At 41.9% G+C, this 13402-nt stretch overlaps 2 pseudogenes; one reads left to right on the forward strand and one right to left on the reverse strand.

Moving 5' to 3' along the window:
* Positions 1-408: 408 nt before the first annotated feature.
* On the forward strand, positions 409-8233 carry LOC112249736 (annotated as a pseudogene).
* A 1243-nt stretch (positions 8234-9476) lies between these two features.
* Positions 9477-12894, reverse strand: LOC112248988 (annotated as a pseudogene).
* Positions 12895-13402: the final 508 nt, after the last annotated feature.

The following is a 13402-nucleotide window of genomic DNA, read 5'->3' on the forward strand; positions in this document are numbered from 1 at the left end:
GTCCATTTGGGAGACCAAGAGGGAATGTTATGTGGTCTGAGAAAATCTAATTTAGGAAACCTGCCACTATGGCCATAATCATATTCAGGTTATAATAGAAGTGATACAACAGGTGAAATACGTTTGTCTGGTGCTATGGCAAATGTGGCACACATAACCCTATATGCCACCCTTCATATAGGATGACATTTCCTTAATGATTTGGGGTGCCCTTATAAAGGGAGTCTGAAGGCCTTATAAGATAAACGTTGTTTAAAGTGTGACTTAACATGCTGACCAGACCGCTTGGGCACATCCGCATGCACCATTGCACGCATGTTGATTTTGTCCACCCACACCAGATGCGATCAGGACATGCAGATTGAAATGTCAAAACGAACTCTGAACCAACCACATTGTGGAAGCATTATGTACTGCACCCACTTAAGGAAGCTGCAGCTGGCCATCATGGCAACACTGTGGATGACACCAGTGAGGGCGGGGACAGACTGCAAATGTGGCAGCCGACTAAACAACATGAGTCACGGAAGCATCACCATCACCATCTGCGCCGGCCTGTGCGAAACAACGGTAGCGAAATAGGGATAGACAGTACTTATTTAGGGTTGTGTGTTTATTAGGTACCAAACTGGACAGGACTGACTGAAACAGGGAGGGCCTACCTGGACATCTTTTTATTTTCTGATACAAAAAGATCTCTGTTGAGTGTCCTAATGAACACAACACTGTTGTTTATCAAAGAAGGTTACAATTGTTTTTCATTACATTGAGTTATATTATGTTGCATGTGAGCTGTTGTGTAATATATTGTAGTGCAACCATGCTACAGTGTCTGCTGTTTAATGTAATTGTCTAGGACTATGTGCTAATTGAGCTAAATAATTAATTATACTATTTGATGTTGCACTAGCACCGTTTGATAAATACTGAACAAAAATATAAACACAACATGCAACATTTTCTAAGATTTTACTGAGTTACAGTTCATATGAGGAAATCAGTCAATTGAAATACATTCAATAGGAACCTAATCTATGGATTTCACATGCCTGGGCAGGGCATAGGCCCACCCACTGGGGAGCCAGACCCAGCCAATCAGAATGAGATTTTCCTCACAAAAGGGCCTTATAACAAACAGAAATATGCTGTCAAACAATGGCGCCTACGGAGATGGCAGCATCGTGACTAGCTCGCAACTCTGCAGTATTTAGTTTGTTTATGTACTATTTTTTTAAAACATTATTAGCTCAGGAATTGTTTTGTGTCATTACATACAGCCGGGAAGAACTATTGGATATTAGAGCAGCGGCAACTCAACAGAACATCCAGCATCACGACCAGGATTACAACTTCCCTGGAGTGGATCCTTTGTTTGCTCTCCCGAGAGCAGTCACACTTATTCCAGAGGCTGACCCAAAACAACGCCGGCAAAGGAGAGGTACTAGAGGCGGTTTTCTGGTCCGACTCAGGAAGCGTGCACACCACCCACCACTCCCGAGTATTTTACTGGATAATCAAATTGATGAGCTCAAGGTGAGAGTTGCTTTTCAGAGGGACACCAGGAATTGTAACATATTCCGCTTTACAGAAACATGGCTCTCTCAAGATATACTGTCTGACTCTGTAAAGCCAGTTGGTTTCTCAGTACATTACGACAACAGGAACAAACATCTCTCCGGGAAGCAGAAGGGTGGAGGTATATCTTTTATGATTAACGACTTATGGTGTAACTGTGATAACATACAGGAACTCAAGTCCTTCTGTTCACCCGACCTAGAATATCTCACAATTAAATGCCGAACTTACTATCTCCTGAGATCATTTATGTCTCGAAGAACTTCACTGTGGATAGATGGGAGCCGTGGATAGAGGGGAGCATTCGCGCAAAACTGAAAGCATGAACTACTACATTTAACCAGGGCAAGACGACTGGGAATATAGAAGAATACAAATAGTGTAGTTACTCACTCTGGAAAGTAATCAAGCAGGCTAAACGTCGGTATAGAGACAAAGTTGAGTCCCAGTTCAACGGCTCAGACACGAGACGTATGTGGCAGGGTCTACAGAGAATCACGGATAATAAAAGGAAAACCAGCCATGTCGCGGACACCGACGTCTTGCTTCCGGAGAGGCTGAACACCTTTGCTCACTTTGAGGATAATACAGTGCCACCGATGCGGCCCGCTACCAAGGACTGTGGGCTGTCATTCTCCATGGCCGACGTGAGTTACAGGCTAACGACACTGCTCGCGTCGAATACTCGAGTGTTGCAAAATAAATTTAGACATGTCATTCAGTTATTGCGCCAATGAGCGTCTGCATTGCCAAGGGCTAAAATAGACACAGATCGCGCTGAAAATCCTGCCTCTCCCATCTCATTGGTTTGTAGAAGGAGGTACCCACGTCCCATCTCCTCATTGGTTTTTCCCACGTGGGTGACTGAAAGACGAACGAGGTCAGTGGTGGTAATGCACCTAATTTATGAAAGTTGCCAATCGCAATATAAAGAGAAGAAAAAGCCTGGAAGGAAGAGAAATTACTAGAAACGATTCGGTTGACCGTTTTATGTGTGGATTAATTGGCGGAGTAGAGGACCTTGTGCATTTCAGGTAAAATAACAACTCAATGCTTGTATCCCAGGACAAATCAGCTAGCAACAGCAAGCTAGCTAAATAGGACAAATTAGCTAGCAAGTGCCAGCTAGCTAGCTAAATGCCATAAATGTTTAATGCTTTTCGACCTGTCCCCAAATTAATATAATTGGTTCAGAGTTTGTTTTGATATTTTAACCTGCGTGTCTTGATCGCGTTTGGTAGTGGGGGAACAAAATACATTTATGCACGATGGCGCACTCGCGCAGCAGGTTTGGGTTCCGTGTAAGACATTAAAGAGTGTTAACCCTCACATGGCTGACAGCCCAGATGGTATCCCTAGCCGTGTCCTAAGAGCATGCACAGACCAGCTGGCTGGTGTGTTCACAGATATATTCAAATCTCTCCCTATCCCAGTCTGTTGTCCCCACATGCTACGAGATAGGGACAATGTTGGCTAAGAAAGCAAAGGTAATTTAACTACAGTGCCTTGCGAAAGTATTCGCCCCCCTTGAACTTTGCGACCTTTTGCCACATTTCAGGCTTCAAACATAAAGATATAAAACTGTATTTTTTTGTGAAGAATCAACAACAAGTGGGACACAATCATGAAGTGGAACAACATTTATTGGATATTTCAAACTTTTTTAACAAATCAAAAACTGAAAAATTGGGCGTGCAAAATTATTCAGCCCCTTTACTTTCAGTGCAGCAAACTCTCTCCAGAAGTTCAGTGAGGATCTCTGAATGATCCAATGTTGACCTAAATGACTAATGATGATAAATACAATCCACCTGTGTGTAATCAAGTCTCCGTATAAATGCACCTGCACTGTGATAGTCTCAGAGGTCCGTTAAAAGCGCAGAGAGCATCATGAAGAACAAGGAACACACCAGGCAGGTCCGAGATACTGTTGTGAAGAAGTTTAAAGCCGGATTTGGATACAACAAGATTTCCCAAGCTTTAAACATCCCAAGGAGCACTGTGCAAGCGATAATATTGAAATGGAAGGAGTATCAGACCACTGCAAATCTACCAAGACCTGGCCGTCCCTCTAAACTTTCAGCTCATACAAGGAGAAGACTGATCAGAGATGCAGCCAAGAGGCCCATGATCACTCTGGATGAACTGCAGAGATCTACAGCTGAGGTGGGAGACTCTGTCCATAGGACAACAATCAGTCGTATATTGCACAATTCTGGCCTTTATGGAAGAGTGGCAAGAAGAAAGCCATTTCTTAAAGATATCCATAAAACGTGTTGTTTAAAGTTTGCCACAAGCCACCTGGGAGACACACCAAACATGTGGAAGAAGGTGCTCTGGTCAGATGAAACCAAAATTGAACTTTTTTGGCAACAATGCAAAATGTTATGTTTGGCGTAAAAGCAACACAGCTTATCACCCTGAACACACCATCCCCACTGTCAAACATGGTGGTGGCAGCATCATGGTTTGGACCTGCTTTTCTTCAGCAGGGACAGGGAAGATGGTTAAAATTGATGGGAAGATGGATGGAGCCAAATACAGGACCATTCTGGAAGAAAACCTGATGGAGTCTGCAAAAGACCTGAGACTGGGACGGAGATTTGTCTTCCAACAAGACAATGATCCAAAACATAAAGCAAAATCTACAATGGAATGGTTCAAAAATAAACATATCCAGGTGTTAGAATGGCCAAGTCAAAGTCCAGACCTGAATCCAATCGAGAATCTGTGGAAAGAACTGAAAACTGCTGTTCACAAATGCTCTCCATCCAACCTCACTGAGCTCGAGCTGTTTTGCAAGGAGGAATGGGAAAAAATGTCAGTCTCTCGATGTGCAAAACTGATAGAGACATACCCCAAGCGACTTACAGCTGTAATCGCAGCAAAAGGTGGTGCTACAAAGTATTAACTTAAGGGGGCTGAATAATTTTGCACGCCCAATTTTTCAGTTTTTGATTTGTTAAAAAAGTTTGAAATATCCAATAAATGTCATTCCACTTCATGATTGTGTCCCACTTGTTGTTGATTCTTCACAAAAAAATACAGTTTTATATCTTTATGTTTGAAGCCTGAAATGTGGCAAAAGGTTGCAAAGTTCAAGGGGGCCGAATACTTTCGCAAGGCACTGTAAATGACTATCGCCCCATATCACTCACCTCTGTCATCATGAAGTGCTTTGAGAGACTATTTAAGTATCATATCACCTTCACCTTACCTGCCACCCTAGACCCTCTTCAATTTACTTACCGCCCAAAAAGATCCACAGACGATGCAAATCGCCACCACACTGCCCTGTCCCATCTGGACAAGAGGCATACCTATGTAAGAATTCTGTTCATTGACTATAGCTCAGAATTCAACACCATAGTACCCTCCAAGCTCATAATCAAGGTCGAGGCCCTGGGCCCGAATCCCACCCTGTGCAACTGGGTCCTGGACTTCCTGATGGGTCACCCCCAGGTGGTGAAGGTAGGAAACAACACCTCCTCTTAGTTGATCCTCAACTCTGGGGCTCCACAAGGGTGCATGCTCAGCCCCCTCCAGTACTCCCTGTTCACCCATGACTGCGTGGCCAAGCACGCCAACTCAATCATCAAGTGTGCAGATGACACAACAGTAGTAGGCTTGATTACCAACAACGATGAGACAGCTTACAGGGAGGAGGTAAGGGCTCTGGGAGTGTGGTGCCAGGAAAATAACCTCTCACTCAACATCAACAAAACTAAGGAGATTATAGTGGACTTCAGGAAACCGCAGAGGGAGCATCCCCCATCCACATCGATGGGACTGCCGTGGAGAAGGTGGAAAGCTTCAAGTTCCTTAGCGTACACATCACTGACAAACTGAAATGGTCCACCCACACAGACAGTGTGTTGAAGAAGGCGCAACAGTGCCTCTTTAACCTCAGGAGGCTAAAGAAATGTGGCTTAACACCTAAAACCCTCACAAACTTTTACAGATGCACAATTGAGAGGATCCTCTCGGGCTGTACCACAGCCTGGTACGGCAACTGCACCGCCCACAACCGCAAATCTCTCCAGAGGGTGCCTAACGCACTACCAGGGGAAAAATTCACACCCTCCTGGACATCTACATCGCACACTTTTTGAAAGGCCAAAAAGATCATCAAGGACATCAACCACCCGAGCCAGAAGGCGAGGTCAGTACAGGTGCATCAAAGCTGGAACCGAGAAACTGAAAAACAGCTTCGATCTCAAGGCCATCAGACTGCTAAACAGCAATCACTACCGGCTACCTATAGACATAGATTAGGATTCAATGGCCATTTTAAGGAAATTAAACACTGGTCACTTTCATAATTTCTCTGTATCTTGCATTTCTCATCTCATATGTGTAAACTGTACTCTATACTATTCCACTGTATCTTAGTCACTTTCATTGTTTTGGAATATTGCATCACCCATCTCATATGTATATATACTGTACTCTATACTATGCCACTGTGTCTTAGTCAAATGCCGCTCTGACATATGTATGTATATTCTTAATCCATTCCTTAATTAGATGTACGTGTATTTTGGGTATACAGTTGAAGTCAGAAGTTTACATACACCTTAGCCAAATACATTTAAACTCAGTTTCTCACAATTCCTGACATTTAATCCTATTAAAAATTCCCTTTCTTAGGTCAGTTAGGATTACCACATAATTTTAAGAATGTGAAATGGCAGAATAATAGTAGAGAGAATGATTTATTTCAGCTTTTATTTCTTTCATCACATTCCCAGTGGGTCAGAAGTTTACATACACTGAATTAGTATTTGGTAGCATTGCCTTTATATTGTTTATCTTGGGTCAAACGTTTCAGGTAGCCTTCCACAAGCTTCCCACAATAAGTTGGGTGAATTTTGGCCCATTCCTCCTGACAGAGCTGATGTAACGGAGTCCGGTTTGTAAGGCCTCCTTTCTCGCACATGCTTTTTCTGTTCTGCCCACAAATGTTCAATAGGATTGAGGTCAGGGCTTTGTGATGGCTACTCCAATACCTTGACCTTGTTGTCCTTAAGCCATTTTGCCACAACTTTAGAAGTATGCTTGGGGTCATTGTCCATTTGGAAGACCCATTTGCGACCAAGCTTTAACTTCCTGACTGATGTTTTGAGAGGTTGATTCAATATATCCACATAATTGTCCTACCTCATACCTTTTTTTTCAGAGGTCTTGGCTGATTTCTTTTGATTTTCCCATGATGTCAAGCAACGATGCATTGAGTTTGAAGGTAGGCCTTGAAATACATCCGTAGGTACACCTCCAATTGACTCAAATTATGTCAATTAGCCTATCAGAAGCTTCTAAAGCCATGACATAATTTTCTGGAATTTTCCAAGCTGTTTCAAAGGCATAGTCAACTTAGTGTATGCTAATTTCTGACCCACTAGAATTGCGATACAGTGAATTATAAGTAAAATAATCTGTAAAAAATTGTTGGAAAAATGACTTGTGTCATGCACAATGTAGATGTCCTGACTTGCCAAAACTACCACTGGAGTGGTTGAAAAACTAGTTTTAATGACTCCAACCTAAATGTATGTGAACTTCCAACTTGAACTGTTTGTTGTGAAACTGTTAGATATCACTTGTTAGATATTACTGCACTGTCGGAGCTAGGAGCACAAGCATTTCACTACACCCGCAATAACACCTGCTAAACACGTGTACTTGATCAGTAAAATTGGATTTGAAATACTCCTGTGCCTCCCACCCCCACAGATGATCCTGCAGGTGAAGCAGCAGGATGTGGAGATCCTGAGCTGGCATGGTTACACATGGTCTGCTGTTGTGAGGCCAGTTAGACGTACTGCCAAATTCTCTAAAACGATGGAGGTGGCTTATGGTAGAGAAATTAACATTCAGTTCTCTGGCAACAATCCTGCAGTCAGCATGCCAATTGCACACTCCCTCATAACTTGAGACATCTGTGGCATTGTGTTGACAAAACTGCATATTTTAAAGTGGCCTTAATGCCCCCAGCACAAGGTGCACCTGTGTAATGATCATGCTATTTAATCAGCTTCTTGATATGCCACACCGATCAGGTGGATTTATCTCGGGAAAGGAGAAATGCTTACTAACAGGGATGCAAAAAAAAAAGTGTGCTTAAAATTAGAGCGAATTAAGCTTTTTGTGTGTGTATGGAACATTTCTGGATTTTTTTTATTTCAGCTCATGAAACCAACACTTTACAAGTTGCGTTTATATTTGTGTTCTGTGTAGCTCACAATGGCAGCAGAAGAGTAGCACAATGAATCATGCAATAAAAAAAATGGTTTTCATTAACCGAATTGCAGACCCGTTTGAGCTGTCTTGCCAAGTCCTATGGTTATTGCCATGCCATTAGTTGACTATACATCACAACAGATCTGGGACCAGGCCAGTGTTTCAACTTACTGGTATGAATGCGGTCATTGACAGGATCTGAACTATCAGAGCAAATGTTTGACACGCTCCCAGGGGGTGTGTAACTTCAAGGAGTGGTCCTACGAGGTCGACCTGAAAGGCTGTCCATCTGGGGCCATCCCCTACATCATACCTGTTGCCAAAAGCTGACTGCATCAAATGCAAGACAGACAACTCCAACTATGATCGCATAAGCATGGCAACACCCAGCTGTGTAGTTAACCCACTAGAAGCGTAAAACTGTAGAGTTGAACTGTGGCTGCTCCAACACCCTATGTAAAGCAACAGTTGGACTAATTTATGATACTGTTGCCATCATTGATGTGCTCACAAAATAAAACACTTAAGTCAAAGTATTTGCTTTTAAATACTCAAGTATCAAAAGTAAATGTAATTGCTACAATACACTTAAGTATCAAGTAACAGTATAAATAAGACAATTATATTAAACAAACCAGAGCAGCGTGTTCTTTTTTAATTTATTGATACCCAGGGGCACAGTCCAACACTAAGATATAATTTACAAATGAAGCATGTGCTTAGTGAGTCCGCCATATCAGAGGCAGTAGGGATGTTCTCTTGATAAATGTGTGAATTAGACCATTTTCTTTCCTGTTACACGTTCAAAAAGTAACAAGTACTTTTGGGTGTCAAGGAAAATGTAGAGTAAAAAGTACATTATTTTATTTAGCAATGTAGTGAAGTAAAAGTAGTCAAGATATAGTAAAGTAGAGAACAAAAGAAAACTAAAGCAGTACTTCCCAGTATTTTTACACCACTGTGACTACACAACATTTATCACTACCCATAAATAGACCTAATATGTCACAGAAAATAATTGTGAAATTGCACAAAACACCCTTTATTGGAGCTCATCTGTGGTAAAGCAGCACACTAGTTTTAGCCGCTTAACACCTCGTGGACATTTGAAGAAATTGATGCAAAACCACACATACAATACTGAAGAAGCCACCAGTCACATCACCGATAATTATTCTAAACATTTTAATAATGATTTAAGACCAATGTAATTGACAGCTGTGGGCACAAAACAAATATGTAAATCACTAATCAAAACAAGTGGAAAATTGCAAAAACCATAATGCAGAATGTCAGAAAACGAAACATAGAAAATTCTTCACGCATGCATACTTTCAAAAAAGGTCAAAACAAATCTCCGTCATATACCTTTTTCACCCCTTGCATGAGTTCTCGTAGCGAGGCACCGGTGAAGTGTATGTGCATAGACTTTCTTGAATTGAACCTCTGTACAGGAATTAAACTACATATGCAGTGTCTATAACACCTGGTTGAAATCATTGTGGGAGTATTATTTCTTATTTACTCTTGATACATAATCAAATCAAGTTTCTCTTTTGGCAACTTCAGACCAATTCTTATTCTCACTCTACAGAAAAAAAAAATATATATATTATTGATCTCAACAACAGTCATAGTTGAAGGTCTAAGTGTTGGGGAGACTAGCCAGCGTACTTGTTGCGGATGATCTCGCCCCCGCCTCAACCTGCTCGTAGAGCCACTTGCGGTCACAGCGGCACTCCACGCCACACATGCGAGAGCTGCACTCGGGGCAGGGGTAGAAGCAGCCCATGCAGTCCGTGTCCAGGCAGTCACACATGTCCTTGCCACAGGAGAGCATGCGCCCTTTGCTGTCATACACTTTGCTCTTCGCCCCTATAGTCTGTCTGCAAATACACAAAAACGGGAACGTATGACAGCCCTGTCCATTTTTTTCTTCTCTCTGACCTGCCTCCTGCAAGTAACTAAATTCTGCGTCTGCACCATTTACAGAATGACACTACTTTCTGCTGGATTACCTTATCCCTTACACTCATTTTCACTGACTAGTCTCTCCAGTAAAAAAAGGCAACAATTTGAAACGCAATATTGAAAACAAACATACATTGCAGCCTTTGAGGAAAGTAGCAGAGCAGTGCACCAATGCAGTGATGGATTCTGGAAACATGTGTCCACTCTTACCAGTCAGTGTTTGAGGAGACGCCTCCTCGTTGTCTTCTGCCATCACCTCTTCACTGCAAAAACAAAAAAAAGAACTGAGTGAATGTTGATGACAGGGGGAAGTATGCTCTTGTGCATGTGAAAAAATCCCCTGAAAAACAGCACTTAACTGTGCAAAAATTCGCAAACTCCCTATATACAGCAACAGGATTTACACTAACATGAATTTAAAGATCATTGAGAGGTGATTTACCAAAAAAAGTAAAGTATGAAATGTACGCGAGCTGAGAAAACACGAGACACACCTTGCCAGTATCCCGGGTACTCTGTCGTTTCTCTTTGGCCTTGCTCTTCTCCAGCGCCTTAGCCCTCTCCCGGTCTGATGGTGCCCCGAAGCGATTAGCCGCATTTGTGTCTTTGGTCATTATCTCCCTTTTTCGTAATTCAGGCTGCAATGTTTTTAACATGCATTTTATAGTCCAGTTGAATAAAAAATAAAAGACAGTAGGCAAAGCTCGATGGAGCAACTATGAAACCACATATTACCTTCGATGAATCAGCACCGAAATGGTGGGCACTGCATCTTCCCTAAGAAACTGTTTGCCATTGTAGTCTCGGAAACAATCTGGGTTAAAATGCTCTGAACAGAGGAAAGTGTTAGGTGTAGGGATGAACTTTGTACCCAATGGTTGGCAAGCTGAGGTTTACTGATGGGGAACCTAAGAACAACAGGACAAGAAACACTGCTTAACACAAGCAAGCGCAGCTGACACATGCATACATGCATTCCCTCTCTCTCGCACGTATAAACACACCTAATTTAGCTAGCTTGCTAACTAGACTCAACAGCGACTATCTAGTTAGCTGGCTAACAACTAGAGACAACAACATTTGAAGAAAGCGTTTGCTAACGATAGTTTGAAGTCCTTTACTCCTTACCTGTAAAATCTTATTTCTGACACTTTGATAAACTTGTTGGTGCAGCCGTTTACTGCACAGGTGACAGGCATGATGAACCTCCTGCTCGTATGGTCTGATGCCAATTTATTTAGTAACAAAAACTTTCAGAAGCGCGCTTCCACAACTCCTGTGATTCTTCTTATATTTTATAATAGCGGTTTGCAAACAAACATTTGCCGCCACCTACTGTGCTGGAGTGTGTAGTCAATCACGGTTTACAACATTAGCGCCACAAGTCTAAATCCTCTTACCTAACTCAGTACTTCTGATAAAATAAAAGAGCCCTACGAACTTCCAATAGACCCTTCCCAATCACCAAAATTCCTTCCAAACCCCACCAACCTCAATGACCCTACACTTCAATCTTTCCCTCTCGTCAACATACTTACAACAATGTAACACATGCTCCACTATTTCATGACCATACACTCCTGAGACAAACCATTCACATGCTTGCCAACCAGCTGTAATGACGAGTGCAATGTCCTGGAGCAAACACTTCCTCTTCCTTCCTAATCAAACCTATGAATCTTGGTCCACCGACCTTTCTTTGGAGGGCATATTCTGTAAATGCCGGCTCTTGGGCTCAGAGTCCCATCACTTCTGCCACACATCTATCAAAATGGCTCTAATCTTACATTTCGCCTCACCTCTAACCAGTGGAACATTAGTATCAATTATATCTTGTTTTAAAGCACTTTTGGCTGGTCTACAATTTCATTCTCTTCCACACCCGAAAGAGCTGGGACACAGCAGAATCTCACTACCACACCTAGTCTCTCAATTCTGCATAATAACCTTATTACTTCCAATAGTAGGCCACTCCTATTAGATTTTCCAGATGATAAACAATTCAATACAGACAGGAAATCTGAACCCACCATAATTCTGACAAGTTGTTTGTCCTCCACCCACTAGAGGGCAACTACTATCACCAACAGTTCAACTGAGTATGCTGACAATTTGTCTATTAGTCTTCAACATATCTGCACATCAAATTCAGGAACGTAAACACCCGCTCCTGAGCGACCCACTATCTGGATCCTTGGATCCATCTGTGGAAAGTGCAAAAAAATGCATAAAATCTTCTACCAATGTACTTGTCAATCAGTTTCACTACATCATTGACTTCTGACCAATCTTTCCTTTTCTCTACCAAGGTTGGATCAACAACAGGATCTGGGAGTAACCATGGAGGAACATTCTCTATCACCACAGAAGGGCCAACCATAAACCACTCTCATCAGCAAGCATTTCCAACTGTCCAACCAAAACCACTGCCTTGTCTATTAGTATATTCCCAACAGTCATCTAGAACAGTAGCAGTGCGATGGTCAACCTCACAGCCTAACCCAAAAAGCTAATAACTATTTTTTCCAAAGGCATCTCACCTGCCTCCAGAAGTAAGAAACATAAGGATATTGATTTAAAATGCACCATTACGTATCCTTAAAAACATGTATAAAACTATGTACTGGATTCTGTCCAGCCTCTGAAGCCAAGTTTTCCCCGCTGTTTCATAAACTATACACCAGTAATCAATTGTCGTCCTGATCAGAGCTCTATAAAATATCCATCAACGATTGTTTGCACCCTACTCATAACCATACAACGAACGCATAAGATTCACCACCTTCTTACACTTTGTTTCAAAATTTATGACATGCTCTTCCCATGTATATCGCTCATTGTACCATAGACCTAAATATTTGTACATTTTAAAACTGAACCATCTTTCAACATCCATTATAGCTTGTTGAATAGATTTGGTCACATGAGAGATATTCCTTCCCCTCTTCCAAATAGCTCCATCCTCAGTATATAGGGAAGCCCCAATACTTGTATTTATTTAACCTTTGTTTAAATAGGCAAGTCAGTTGAGAACCAATTCTTATTTACAATGACGACCTACACCGGCCAAACCACGAAAATGCTGGGCCAGTTGTGCGCCGCACTATGGGACTCCCATTCACCACTGTTTGTGATACAGCCTGGAATCGAACCAGGGTGTCTGTGGTGATGCCTCAAGCACTGAGATGCAGTGCCTTAGACCGCTGGAACCGCTTCAGAAGTTCCAGCTAGGCAGGCTAACGTTATTTGGCTAATTGATTTGCTAGCTATCACACAGTAAGCATATATTAATAATTATATTACATGCCATCACAATGTACTGTAGCTACCGGTGGCTGAAAACACAATCCCCGCGGGATGAACGAGTGTAAGGGCGAGCCATTTAAAAAATAAATAAAAAATCCTTCATTTTTTTTCTTCACAACAAATCAATACAGGAAGTACATGTGGGTTTAAAAGCACGAATCATTCCTTCCTCACCTTGCAAGTGTGTACTCGTCAGACGGCACCAGTAGTGTCCAATTAATTTGAGGGCTGAGGGTTTGTCTTTTAAGTGTTTGGACTGAAGCCATTGTTTCCTTTTGATTTAACCAGGCAAGTAAGTTAAGAACAAATT

This window comes from Oncorhynchus tshawytscha, linkage group LG04 (genome assembly GCF_018296145.1).
Source record: "Oncorhynchus tshawytscha isolate Ot180627B linkage group LG04, Otsh_v2.0, whole genome shotgun sequence".
Classification (NCBI taxonomy): domain Eukaryota; kingdom Metazoa; phylum Chordata; class Actinopteri; order Salmoniformes; family Salmonidae; genus Oncorhynchus; species Oncorhynchus tshawytscha.